The sequence below is a fragment of the Callithrix jacchus genome, chromosome 12 (assembly GCF_049354715.1).
Source record: "Callithrix jacchus isolate 240 chromosome 12, calJac240_pri, whole genome shotgun sequence".
In the NCBI taxonomy this organism is placed as follows: Eukaryota; Metazoa; Chordata; class Mammalia; order Primates; family Cebidae; genus Callithrix; species Callithrix jacchus.
This window is the reverse complement of record NC_133513.1, coordinates 81865234-81880266: the sequence shown is the minus strand read 5'-3', so window position 1 is coordinate 81880266 and position 15033 is coordinate 81865234. Positions and strand designations below refer to the sequence as shown.

The 15033-nt window shown below is 39.3% G+C and overlaps 1 long non-coding RNA gene across 1 annotated transcript in view; it reads left to right on the top strand.

Moving 5' to 3' along the window:
- The window catches only part of LOC103796745 (uncharacterized), a 73443-nt gene extending 58940 nt beyond the window's left edge, over positions 1-14503 (top strand). The window contains exons 6-8 of the long non-coding RNA XR_013524995.1: positions 12770-12835; positions 12981-13200; positions 13873-14503. This is a non-coding gene — a long non-coding RNA (uncharacterized LOC103796745). The remainder of the gene's footprint in view (positions 1-12769; positions 12836-12980; positions 13201-13872) is intronic.
- The last annotated feature ends 530 nt before the right edge of the window (positions 14504-15033 follow it).

Here is a 15033-nt window from a genome sequence, read left to right as displayed (position 1 = left end):
TAAAATTAATGATTCTAAGATCTAACTATGGGCCCCTGTGTCAAGAAGAGGACACCTATTAAAGATTTAATACATGATTATAAGAACGGGGGAATGTGATATAGCTGGCCTAGAATTAGAACCTGTACAATGCCATTTTATAAAGAACAAAACTGTTTCCATTCTCCTCACAATGACTGCTAACCTTGGCTTTTGTAAATTGCTAGATCATTTGCAGGATGCAAATTGAGGTAAAGTTGCATACCTTCTCTTATCTGTAAATGCCAGAATTGCTGGCCTTTGCTACCAGAGTAAGCACCCCCAGATAATTCCATCCTGGTGCCAAGTAAATAAAAATCTATGGATCCCACCCCTACCCAGACGATGTGTAAACGAATGTTAATCTCAGCATCTGTGAACCCCTTAAATGACAATCAGAATGTCAAATAGTCCCCTGGCCCTCGAAATGTCCGGAACCCCCTCACCCTCCTCTCCACCCAGAAGGTGATTTGAATCCACTGGCCCTCGGAATGTCTGAAGCCCCTCACCCCATCTTCTCCCCTCATCCCCAAGGTGATTTTACGGGTATAAAAGGTCTTGTCACCCTCTTTTACGGGGCCACGGGTTGGAGAGACGTGAGTTCTCCGTGGTCGCCGGCAATAAACCCTACAATTTGTCCTACTTTTGTTCTGGTGTTGACTTTCTGTGCTCGGTTTGATATAATAATTTAAGGATATGACAATAAATCACAAAATAGGCACCAGAAGGGTTATATGTGGTTACCTCTGGCAAGTGGGAAATAGGGTGGAATGGTGAGGGGGGATTGCTATGTCTCCTACCTTGTAGATCTTGTTGACTATTTAAATGATATAAATGTATACATTTAATTAAGCTTAAGAAAAGGAATCTGGAAGGGAGGGAGAAAGAGAAAAAATGAGGAAAGAGAATGGAGGGAAGAAATGAAGGAAGGAAGAGGAGGGAGGAGAGGAGATAAGGAAGGAAAAAAGGAATGAGGGCAGAAAGGAGGGAAGGATAGAAGAAAGGAAGTGAAGAAAGCAACAAAGAAAGGAGACAGAGAAGTCATCCTACATTCTGCATCCATATTTTGCAATATTATTATGAAGCTCTCAATACCCATGTCCTTGAAAAATTTTAATAATATGAGAAAACATTCACAATATAATGTTAAGTGGGAGGATAAGATGAAACCAAGTGTAATGTACACCCTTAACTCTGAATTTTTTCCAAAGGAATCTGTTTTATATGGTGTGTGTGTGTGTGTGTATGTGTATATATATACATACGTACATATGGGGGCCTCAGAGGTGTAGATTCTGGTTTAGTGCTTGACTATGGCTCCTTAGAAAATAATCAGCTAAATGCAGTCCGTCCTTTGCTAGAGCTGCCAACGCTGAGTTCTGACAAAGGGGAACCCTGCCTGTATGATGCATATCATGATGAAATAGCCCCATGCTTCTGACTTTCTTTCAAATGAAAAACAGAAACACAATGCTTGTTAAAAATGCTTCAGCCTGGTTTGCATCCTTAACTGATGAAAATGTGCCTGCCAGGACGGAATGAAATAGATTTGCTCCTCCCTTCTGACAACCCCTCCTACCAGGGGTGCTTATTTTATCATGATTTGAATGGTTGGCCACCTTTGATTGGAGTAGGTTACAGTCTGTTTACACATCCAGTTAAGTCATAGTTTACTACGTACAGAGAAACCTTATGATGAACTTAAAATATGAAAGGAAGCAGCTTTACGCGAAACTTAATTTAACACTAATATTGATTGGGAATTTTTATTCAGGGCTTTATAGGACTCACCTAATTTACTCCATTTTACAGCATGTGAAATATGGCCATTTAACAGATGAGTAAGATAAGATTCAGAGAACTTAAGTGGCATGCCCAAGGAGAGAAGGCCAGGTTTGTTCGACTCTAGAACTTCCCTTGTTCAGTGTGTTCCTTAAGTGCAGCAACTCTCTGGATCTAAGCTATACGGTTTCTGATATCCGTTCCAAAATGCACTACTTGTGTGAATTTGCATCAGTTCTTCATCTGTAACGAGTGACAACATCTACTTCATAGGGTTGTTGCAAAGCACTTAAAAATAGTGCCTGGCACATATTGGATTCAATAAAAGTATCTGTTTTCATTTATTGTTCAGAATGAGTTTTGGCATCAGCCAAAAGTCTGAAGTTAAACTTGGATCATAATATCCTTTCATCTCTCCCCACTCATGCTGTTTTGTAGCTGAGGTTTTCAATTCAATGATAAATCTTGGATATCTCTCCATGTTAGTACTTATAGATAATCTTGCTATTCTTTTCAAGGATAACATTTAATAGGCATATTTTAAAGTTTAATTAATCCATTTTTGCTGGACATTAAAGTCATTTTCAGATTGTCACTATTACAAACAAGGCTGAAATGAATATCACTCTATGTCTGTCTTTGTACAATTGTGTGGGTTTTTCAATAGGATGTGTTCCAGAAATTAGAATTTCTGGGTCAAAGAAATTGACTAGATGCTTCACACCATGTCTTATATCCTGGCCTTATTTTTTGTCCAAAATGTTGTTGAGCTGCTATTTAATTCACACACAGTAACCATAGGCTACCATTTTTCACTTCCTTACCTAAGTATAGTGCTTATAACCCAGATTTAGGCTAGAAAATCCCTCCTTCCACTGTCAAATCTTTTACCTCTCTGGGATCATGGGAAGGTCACTTTTTGGTTGTGGGTTTACATTATCCTGTTACTTTCTCAGGAAATGAATGGATTTTTCTATCAATTATTCTCTATCATCCCTTGTAGTTTAGCTGGAGCCCTGGTCTCCAACTTAGGGTCATGACAGGAACTTGTCTCCCATCAATACGTTTGGAAATCTAGAATCCTTCCATAAATGCAAACCTCCTACACTCCTGTCTTTCCCTATTTTCTGGCACCTGCCACTTAGGGAGAAAATAAATCCCTGGATGCTTCTCCAAAACTCTCTCCCAACCTGAGGACCCCCCAAGGCCTCCCTCACACTCTTCATTTATCTGCTAATTCATTCTCTCTCCTTTTCTAAGAATAGTCCTCTTTGGCTTAACTGGTTGGAAATTAAACTCTCAATAAGCTAAGAGGAAACGGGAAAGAGGATATACCATATTGAGGGCAAGGAAGGTGGTGGAAAGGCCAGAGTTCAGTTCAGCTTTAAAGCATTGGAGCTCCAAATGGACACAACTCATCACATAGAAACTCATGATTAGTGCAGCTTAGAATGCTTCTCATCTCCCTTGGGGGTTATTCTATTTCTATTAATACAGTCAAGAATGGTGGCTATTTTTCTGGGGGCGAATCATTTTGATATTAACTAATCTTTCACAGAAGCCCTTTTCTCAAGTATATTATACCTTAGCTACAAGCAGTTGTTGATAAAAACCTCTTACCATTCTGTATGTTTCCACTATGTATATGTCTCTGTGTATGTGTACATATGAAAGAAGACTGCATATTATTTTTATCATATTTTTATTATAATATATTTAGACCATGTATATTCTTTTAATTATACTATATATAAAAGTAATTTTATTTATATATATTAATATTTTGAAATATATAATATAAAATTACTATAACACATACATAAGTAGCATATATTTTGTGTTTTTCCATAATTACTTTTTAAACCTAGACTGAAGACTTTACATTTTCACAATTCAATTATATTTCTCACTTTTCCAAAGCCTAAAGAACTATTTGGAGCCTGTCTTTGTAATTTTATATTTTTGGTTAATATTTCAAACAATATAATATTGCCAGGTCTTCCAGATCTAAAGCAAAATAGAGCAGCATTTTAATTGTGTGGCCCTGGGGAAGTTGCTTGACCTCTCTTTGCCTCTGCTTCATATCACAGATGTTTATTATAAGGATTAAATTTGCTAACCCAAGAAAAGCCCCAAGGATGGCGCCTGGCAAACTGCACCCTGTTAACACATGTTAGCGGACCCTCCTCACCTCTCTGCCACACCAAAGCAGAAAGACTTATTTCCTGAATGATGTTTGCAGACCTGGGCACAGTGACTCATACCTTGGATTTTAGCTCTTGGAGTCAATCCAGCCATGGAGATTACTGGTCTTGTGACTTTTTTTGTCTTTCAGTATGAAATCATTAGAACTGAGAAAATGAAATATTCCTGTTATTATTTCCTGAGAAAAAGAAACTTAGTAACACGCTTTGGTAGGAATTGTTCTTCTTTCTCCTACTGTGACCCTCTTGCTGGTCCCACTAGGATTCTTGGTCCTCTGCCTGATTCACACCAGGAGCATACTCTGATCAAAAAGAGGGAAACTGAAGAAGAGAGGCAGGATTATATGAGGGCTTCTCAGAATGGCAGGTTACATAATCCCTTGTACCTCACATTTATGTAGATACAAGCACAAACCCCTCACATTTATGTAGCCCTGTGTTTTCAAGTTACCTTTGTAATATAGGCAAGTGAGCATGAAACAAAAAAATAGAAACAAAACAAGAGGAGCATATTTACATAAGGAAAGAGTGGGGAGGGGTTTGTTTATGTTTGGAAAAAAAAAGCAGTAACAGAATAAAAGCCACCAGGTAAGTTCAAATATAGTAGTACTTTGTTTTCGTGGAAGATGAATGAAAGAAGGCACCTTACTGTCTCCAATCCAGTCATATCCCTAAACCCAATCATGACCAGCAGAGGTTGTTCTAAATTGTTTCCTCCAATATAGAGATAATTGCCAATAATTTTTCAGTGATTGTTCTCTCTGTTTTCTTTGTCTTTTTCTGAATGACTGAGGAAAAATTTAGGAAAGCTGAACTTGGAGAACATACTTTGTCCGTTTAGCCATCCATTTATCTTTATGGATCCATCTTTATTCATTCATTATTCATTCATTAGTTCACTCAGTCAATATATATTGAATTTCACCCAGGTGTCAGACACTGTTCCGTGCCTCTAAAGTTCTCCATATAATGAAAGTAAAAAATAAAGACAGCTAACACTTATCGATCCCTACTTATGTGCCAGAAACTCTTTTAGGTGTTCCATTTAAAATACTGTGTTTAACCTCTGAAATAGCTTTATGATATATATTGTGATTATCTCCTTTTTTTCTCACTTAAATCGCATGTTTTATTTCTCCCAATCCCAGAAAGAGCACAGAAGCCCCATCATATCCATCCCAAACTGGTTTCGAGCAGGTTAAAGTTATAGGGATCCTTGTCAGAACATCAATACAAAGGGCTCTCAAACGCTGGGCACAAATGTGTCTGCAAACAAATGGAAGTAAACAGTGCACTGGCTCAAATGCTTCATGAGTCAGTTTGATTTTGCAATGCAATCTGCATCCTTGAAACTGCCAGTCTGGAGGGGGACAGGGTAATGTGAGGGAGTGAAGTTGAAATTGCCTCCTGTTAGCTCACCCTTTCAACATTAAACAGAGATCAAGAGAGAAATGGTTCCAACATTTCACCACATGTATTTCTTCTTCTTATGCAGTCTAAGCTGAGAATGCCATGTAAATGGGTCACTACGAAATGCAGCAATGTCCTTTTTAAAGATTAGAAAACAGACTCAAAGGATTACATAACTTGTATAACATCGCACACTTGCAAGTAAAAATACAGTAATGCAGAAATGCAGTAATGCTATTTCCTCTCGTATTGCAGCCACCCAACTCCCAGCGAACCTTCCTACTGCAGGCTTTATTCCTTCATCAGTTTCCTCCTCTGTTCCTAAATGACAATTTCTCCCCCATTTCCTGGGTACTTTCTTGTTTTAATACAAAGTAAGTTTATGTGACTGGTTTTGGTATTCAACTAATAAAAATAGCCATTAATTCAATAAACATTTAGTGAAGCCAACTGTTGAGCTCTGGGATAAGTACTAGGGATTCAGCAGTGAATGATACAGAGGGTTGAGACAGGGCTCTGGGGCTAGGCTGCCTTTGTTCAACCCCAGACCTGCCACTCGCTAGCTCCTCTAGCCATTCGTTAGTATTTTTGTTGCAGTTTCCTCCTCTATCAAATGGGAATAATAATAGTTATTAATTAATTGATAATCTAATTTTCAATTAAAAATCTAATAGAGTTGTCAGGATTAAATGACTTTATACATGCAAACCATTAGAATGACACTTTGTAGCCACTAAATAACTGGCATATGTTATTTTTATTAGATGGATCCTACCCTCAAATGCCTTACAGTTTAGTACACGGAAGACTAAGTCTCTTCCAAACATACTGTTAAACTAATCGGAAACTTGGTTAAGGTCATTTGATCATCTACGGCTCTACAACAGTACAGTTTTACAGCTATTATTTAAAAATGTTTCTATCTAACCTATGAAGATATCTCGAGATAGGGCAATGACCTTCAGACACCATTGCTTGGTGAATTATAATTAACCAACACTATATGTGGAATGTAATGCAGTGCGGCACTTTTGAATTGGTGTCTATCTGCCATTAAAGAGCCTGGCTGCTAATTGAGTTTCTGGAAAGAAGTTGAACAGTGTCTTAGCTCAGGCTTCTATAACAAAGTAGCAGAGGCTACAAGTATAGTCACACTTGCTAGTGGAAGATCTTTGCTTTAAACCTAGTAGTCTGGCTCCAGAAACCAGGACTTGGATGAAGGTGAAGTGAGTGAGGGCCTAGGGCATAACATTTAAGGAGACACTCACTCTGCAGGTAATGCAAGTGCTGACCCCACACTTGCAAGACCTGAGAGTGAGTGAGTGAGTGAGTGTCTCCTTAATGTGCATTAAGTGCCTTGCTTACCTTACCTATCTAGTCACAGCCCTATCCAGAGCCTACCTTTTACAACTCTACCCTTTAAAGCTTAACATCCTCTACAAAATTATACTATGGAGTAGAAGGTCATACTGTGACCTAAGCTGGGCTTTCTGTCACACAAGCTATGTACTTGAGCATCAATGATAGTGTAAAAATAGACTAAATCATAACATAATCTCCATACATTGCAGTTAGAGAGTTATTTATGAGGCATCTGGTATACCTGGACATACAATCATCAAGTCACCTGATAGCCCTAGAGCTGGAATGAAATTTAAGAGGATCATTTGGCAAAAGGCATCTACTTTAAAGAAACTGAAGCTTAAAAAAGTAAAATAATTTTCACAAAGTGACAGAGAGAATTGGCAGAAATGAAAGTAGATCACTAATTTTCTAACTCCTAGTTTCACTTGTTATCTCTGTGTATTAGTCAAAATTCAGTGACAGAAGTAGAGCCACTAGAAGGGATATATACATGTTTCTTATGGGTATTTGATCTTATGCAGTTGTGGGAGCTGGCTGAGCAGCTTTTGTAAGGCTTTTGATTTCATGTCTGGTGCTGGAGCTTCAAGTACATGAGGCAGTTGGAAGAAATGGGAAGATGGATAGATGTCCAGTGGGCAGAGCAAGAACAGGCTGGAACCACATCCACGAGCTGTGTAGCCCCACAACTATATAGACTAGAACCCATGTCAGCTCTCACTGCCTCTAACTCCTCCTGCAGGAAAAGTAGAAGCTCTTCATCATGGAGCTAACCACATGCCTGGTCCAGGATTCAGAGATACTGAAGGAGGATTCAGGGGAAGGTGGAATAGTTGCAGGTCTGGCACACCAAGGAGTTAAGCCAGGAGATGACCCATCGTGTTCTGTGAGTCACAAACACACCTGCTTGGGTGTTTCAAGCATAAAAAGGCTAAATAGTTGCTTCTTTTCCACCTTCTAAATCACATTCAAAAATGTCTACTGACTCACTCTGACAGGAAACACAAGGAACTTCTGGGAAACACAGTTCAGCTTAGCTGAGTTGACACATTATTATAAAGTTCCTACAGTTTCAACTCCACTTCTTTGCCTAGCTCAGACACTGTCATGTGAGCCTTTTGGCAGTATCTCTTAAGATAGAATGCCTTTTCATTTTAAGAAAACATTGAAGAATAAAATGCATTCTTGACTTCTGCAATGATGAGAGAAGTCATAGCACCAGCAACCTGTTCTAATAATGCAGCAGCATCAACTAATTAAGTCATTCTGCATCTTTGTGTGTTCTAGGAGGAAGAAAACTCCAAGAAAGTCTATCTCAACAGAGGTCACCTCCCTCCCATCAGACATGGAAATGCCAGTTCCTGCTGGGAGTCCTGGTGCCCATCCTTATACCTAGTCTCTTGTCATTGTTCAAGGATTAGGGGAAATACATCTTACCCTGCCAGATTTCAACAGGAATAAATGAGATTGTTTATTGGGTCAGTGGATCCAGGATACTAAGGGACAGACATCAGTCAAAAGCATTTTCTGAAGAAATCATTTATATTCTAATCAAATCACTATAAAGACATGATATATTCTAGTTTCTCAGATGTTCAGTGCAACAGTCTCTTTCTTTAACTTCAGGGCTGCCTTTCAGAACTGCTTCTTTCTCTAATCATCTCCAAATGATTGATAATGATGGCATCCATATATGAGTTTTTCATTATCATTTGAACACTAAAAGGTGACTTTCCTGTGTTCTCTAAAAGAGATAATTGAACGCAACCCTTTGCTCTACTTTAGATACTTATTATTACTTAATTAAATTATATCTCACAGGAAATGCTGAATCATTTCAAATAACCAACAAATCCCACAGTGAGCTTCTGCACTTTTATCCAAAGGTCGCTGGCACACAAACTCCAGTGGTTCCTATAGTCTTGTGTGTCTCATGGATCCTAGGAATGTGACTCATGACTATAATGCTGTTCTATAGTGGGAATGGCAAATTTTTTCTGTTAAGGGCTAAATAGTAAATATTTTCTTTGGTTTTGTGGGCAGTATGGTCTATGTATCAACTACTCAACTCTGCTGTTGTAGTATAAAAGCAGTCATAGACACTACAAATTCTAATAAAAATTTATTTACAAAGACAGGTGACAGACTGGTTTCAGCCCATGAGCTGTAGTGTGTTAACCTTTGCTCTCTGGCCCTGTCAGTTCTTATGCTCACAGAGCATCTTGAATAAATGAGGCCTAATAAAATACCTGGTTTTATTTCAAATCAGCTTTCTTGCTTTAAGGTATTCAGGAATATCTCAATGAATACCCACATGTGCTATCTGTCTTTACATTGGCTAAATCCTTTGATTAGATTATGAGTACTGTCCTGTCAGTTGTGGCTTTCTTCTCTCCCTAGCAGGCTCCTCAAAGCTCCCTGCTTCACAATATTTTTCTCAGCGCAACACTTTCAGGGTGTCAAAAATATTCTTAACCATCAGCTCTGTTTTCTCAGAGTCTTTGTTAATACTTTACTGAAGCCCTAGGTAAATTGGGTTCCAGTGCTCACAGCCTCCTGAGCTCCTGCTTCCCTGACGTTTGTGTTGCTGCTTATGTTGATCCAGATGTGAAATTAACACTTCTTCCTAACACCCCAAAAATATTCACATACAGTGCCACAAATGCTTCCTCTGTCTCTTCCACCTTTTGCTATCTCTGACTCACTTTTTCCAGAGGACTCCCAGCTCCTCCTCTGTCTTCCTCCTATAACTTGTCCTCTATCTTCCTCCTATGATGAGGGACAAAATGTTCCACTCTGATTCTAGAAAATGTATCAAGTTAATTTCTTTTACAAAAAAGAAAAGAAAAGAAAAGAAAAAGAATTTCCTATGCTCTCCTCCCCGCCACCAAAAGAGGAATTCTGATGTTAACTGTTTAGTCCTCATGTCTATGATAGGGCACAGGTTGTAGCTAGTGTTTATAACTTCCTTCTTTTACCTACCTTCAGAGTGACAAGGCAACCTACAGAATAGGAGAAACTTTGCAATCTATGCATCTGACAAAGGTCTAATATCCAGCATCTGTAAGGAACGTAAACAAATTTATAAGAAAAAAATAACTGCATTAAAAAGTGGGCAAAGGACATGAACGAACACTTCTCAAAGAAGACATGCACATGGACAACAATCAAATGAAAAAAAGCTCAGCATCACTGATCATTAGAGAAATGCAAATCAGAACCACGATGAGATACTATCTCATGCCAGTCAGAATGGCTATTAATAAAAAATCAAAAAATAATAAATGCTGGCAAGGTTGTAGAAAAAAAGGAACACTTTTACACTGTTGGTGGGAGGGAAAATTAGTACAGTCTTTGTGGAAGACAGTAGAGTGGCGCCTTAAAGACCTAGAAACAGAAATACCATTCAACCTAGCAATTTCATTACTGGGTATGTACCCAGAGGAATAGAAATTGTTCTGTTACAAAGACACATACACATGTATGTTCATTGCAGCACTATTTACAATAGCAGAGACATGGAATCAACCAAAATGCCTATCTACGATAGACTAGATAAAGAAAATGTGGTACATATACAATGTGGAATACTATGCAGCTGTAAACAGGACCGTGATCATGTCCTTTGCAGGGACAAGGATGGAGCTGGAGGATATTATCTTTAGCAAACTTATGCAGGAACAGAAAACCAAATACCGCATGTTCTCACTTGTAAGTGGGAGCTAAATGATGAGAACACATGGACGAATAGAGGGGAGCAAAGCACATTGGAGCTTACTGGAGGGCAGAGGGTGGGAGGAGGGAGAGGATCAGAAAAAATAACTAATGGGTACTAGAGTTAATACCTGAGTGACGAAAGAATCTGTACAACAAATTCTCATGACACACATTTACCTTTGTAACAAACCTGAACATCGTGCATTTGTACCCCTGAACTTAAAACAAAAATTTTTTTTAAAAACTTTGTTTTTAAAGACAGAGTCTTACTCTTTGTGCCCACGCTGGAGTGCAGTGGTACAATCTTGGCTCACCACAGCCTTAGCCTACCAGGCACAAGTGATCCTCCCTTCTCAGCCTCCCGAGTAGCTGAGACTACAGGTGTGTGCCAGTATATCTGGTTATTTATTTATTTTTTAAAAATACAAATGGGGTTTCGCCATGTTGCCCAGGCTAGTCTTGATCCCCTGAGGCTGAAGTGATCTGACTGCCTTGCCCTCCCAAAGTGCTGGGATTACAAGTGTAAGCCAATGTGCCCAGCCTATAACTTCCTTCCTTCACTACCTATTCCATAGTACACTTGCCCTTGGCAAATACCAACTCTTGTCATGACTTCTTATCTGGTGAGGTGACCCAAACCCTCATTCTTAAAGGATCAGTGCCATTAGCAGTCCTCCCTGTATTGAACTGTTTTTATTTTAATATTGATTTCAGGATATGGAAATACTAAGAGGCACTGCAGAAGACTTCTTGCAAATCACCACACTCCTCCTTACCCACACCGTGTGGTAGAAACCACATTTTCCCTTTGTAGCCAGGATAAATCACCCCATCAGAACAATAATCACCTTTTTTTAGCTTGTTGGTTAATTATCATAAGGAGTGCAAAGTGGCTGGGGACAGTTTTACTTTCCAGGTTGATGGAGCAATGAATCAATGTAAACCCATCACTCCGGTCATCTCTCCTAGGAACAATGAACATCCAGGTGAACTGTTCAAAGCTCTTTCCACTGCAGGAGTGTCCCATAGCCACTGTCCTTCAGAATCATCCCTAAATATGCCAGGAGTACAGCATTGGTCATTTTTGGGTGACACCAGCGAATTGTGCAGGCCCATCTATAAAGTGGACCAAATAGTCTCTTCCTCGGTCAACTGGTCACATGGAGCTCCCCATGAGAAGACAGAAGAGAGAGAAGGCACAATGTAGTATAATTAGGGGTCATGGGAATCTTGCTCATGTGACTTGTGCCTTCAGGACCTATGTTTAATTTCATTTATCACTTTCGTGTGATGGAGTGCTGGTGTGCACACTCAACTTTAAGGTTTGATGTGTCAGATGACATCAATTCATAGCTCAGATCTTGGGCCATGTTTAAACATTCAATCTCTACTAGAGCCCCAAAGTAAGCCAGACACTGTTCAGCAAAAGAACAGTTTTCTGCAGGGGATGACATAGCTGTGCTCCAAGATCCTAAGGGTATCTTCTGTGATTCACCTGATAAAGGTGCCATAGAGCATCCCTAGCTGTCACAGACACTGAGCACCATCACATCTTTTGGGTCATATGATATGAGTAGCAGAGCAGCTTGCCTTTAGCTTAGAGCCATTGCATTCTCTTGTTCTGGGCCGTACTCAAAACTGGCAGCCTTTACAGTTATTCAGAAAGTGGGTTAGAGGAGCAGCGTCTGTAGAACTGCAGAGTGTATCCAGATTACCATGCAACGGCCTTTACAAACATTCCTGAAGCATATCTAGTCTATCGAGGGTAGAGAAATAAGGAATGTGGAATGAGGTGTGGGTGGTTGCGAATGTCAAACAAAAATCTTGGTTTATAATCATCCAGTTTACTCCCACGTTTATTTTCATATTGTCTTCAACCCTCCTGTTCATGTGCTGTGTTCCCAAAGTACTCAATGTCAGCTTTATGAACACAGGGATTACAAGCTGTGTTTCAGGATCCTAACAAGGGCATTCAAAATGCAGTGATTCAAAGAGAGCTGATTTGCAGACAGACTATTTAACAGTTGTTTGGCAGGGGAACCATAAGCTAGTGCAGGAACCCCAGGGAGTAGCAGTTGAGCTGTTAACCACCCTTAGGCTCAAACAGATGAGATTGTTACTGGAAAATGGAAGGAGAGAGTCTCAAAGAAGCTTCTGTGAAAGGAAAAGTATCCCTGAACAGACTGACACAGCCTGCTCCAGGCAGTCCCAGCAGGGAAAGAACCCAAGAAATAAATACTCTACCATCACTTTCCCTTCTTTTCAATCTCCTGCAGGTGCCGCCTGTTGACAAAACCCATCCATAGCCGAGGACACTGGAACCTGCAAGTATAGTATCTGCTGTAAGCCTCCCACTTTATAGGGCAGGGTGGAGAATGATGGAAAGTGGAACTCAGGGGAGATAAGGAATGAGGAATAAGCTGTGGGTGGCTATGAGTATGAAACTTAAAATATCTTTGTTTATGACCATCAAGTTTATTTCCACAGATGATCTATTTTTAAGTTCTTCAACCATCCTCTTCATGTAATGTGTGCCCAAAATACTCAGTGTCAGCTTCATGTGAGATATCTTTCGCATGATCTTTATCCACTCTCCTTTGGAAGAGGAAAATAGGAGGTCCAGGACTGCAGCTAGGAGTGCAGACTCAAGGGTCAGGCTGCCTACATTCAAGACAACATCTTCACTTTGCTGGCTGAGCAGTCTTGTGTAAGATTTTTAACTTCTTCTTGAGTCAGATTTCTCATCTGCAAAATAGAATTAATATTGTCTAGGGACTTCTCAAAGTCTGAACAAGATAATATATGTTAAGTGCTGAGAATAGTACCTTGCACTCAATAGATGTTAATTGATTGTTTTACATTTTTCCTGACACTAATTTTTTTGTATAAATCCAATTTATGGCCGGGCGCAGTGGCTCAGGCCTATAATCCCAGCACTTTGGAGGCCGAGGTGGGTGGATCACGAGGTCAAGAGATCGAGACCATCCTGGTCAAAATGGTGAAAACCTGTCTCTACTAAAAATACAAAAAAAATTAGCTGGGCATGGTGGCGCACACCTGTAGTCCCAGCTACTCAGGAGGCTGAGGCAGGAGAATTGCTTGAACCCAGGAGGCGGAGGCTGTGGTGGGCTGAGATCGCACCATTGCACTCCAGCCTGGGTAGCAAGAGTGAAACTCCATCTCAAAAAAAAAAAAATCCTATTTATTTGCTGATTATTAATGGCTTCTAGTTTCTATGTAGGTTCAGTATAGTTACCGTTTTGGTATGTACTTTCAACCTTATTTTCCTCTGATACATAATTTCACAAAAATAGGCTCAAGCCACACACCATGGAATATTATGCAGCAATCAGAAATGATGAGTTTGTGTCGTTTGTAGGGACATGGATGAATCTGGAGAACATCATCCTCAGCAAACTGACACAAGAACAGAAAATGAAACACCGCATATTCTCACTCATAGGCGGGTGATGAAAAATGAGAACACATGGACACAGAAAGGGGAGTACTAAACACTGGGGTCTATTGGGGGGAAAAGGGGAGGGCCAGTGGGAGGGGGAGGTGGGGAGGGATAGCCTGGGGAGAAATGCCAAATGTGGGTGAAGGGGAGAAGAAAAGCAAAGCACACTGCCATGTGTGTACCTATGCAACTGTCTTGCATGCTCTGCTCATGTACCCCAAAACCTAAAATCCAATAAAAAATTAAAAAAAAAAAAGGCTCAAGCTACATGTATTATTTAGTTATCTACTGTTACTCCCACTTAATAATAGAAATATAAATATGTCGTTTAATATTTTTTGAAATCATTTTTTAATGGTTGCATGTATTATTTTGTCATTTGGAGTTACAATGCTGTCTCAGAATAATTATGCAAAAGCAATTCTCTCTGCAGTTCTCAGGGCAATATACAGAACACAGACATTAAGTCACAGAGCATTTTATAGACCACTCTGGATCTGTAACAGATTTATGAGGTTACTTGTTAGACCCTCTTTAATGAGAAACTGAGAAATGGAAAATAGAAATGAGTAAAACATTTTTTATAAAGCCTCCATTGTTTTCTATTCAAGATAAAATAAAGTACAGATGGAGTATCCCTTATCCAAAATGCTTGGGACTAGAAGTGTTTCAGATTTTGGAATATTTGCATATACATAATGAGATATTTCAGGCATGGGATCCAAGTCTAAACATGAAATTAATATGTGTTTCATATACACCTTATACACATAGCCTGAAGGTAATTTTATATAATGTTTTAGATAATTTTGTTCATGAAACAAAGTTTGTGTACATTGAATTGTTATCGGAAAGCAAAGGTGTCACTATTTCAGTCACACATATGGACAATCTGTGGATTTTTTGGCATCACCATCATTCTCGACTCTGAATTTATATGCTACCAATAAGCAGTCATTTTCTTACATTAATTTACACACAAAAATTTTACAGTGAAAATGACATATCATTAATACAGTGAGAAAAGAACGTGTTCAGGGTAATTAACAGTGCGGTAGCATCACTGGAATACCTGCATCA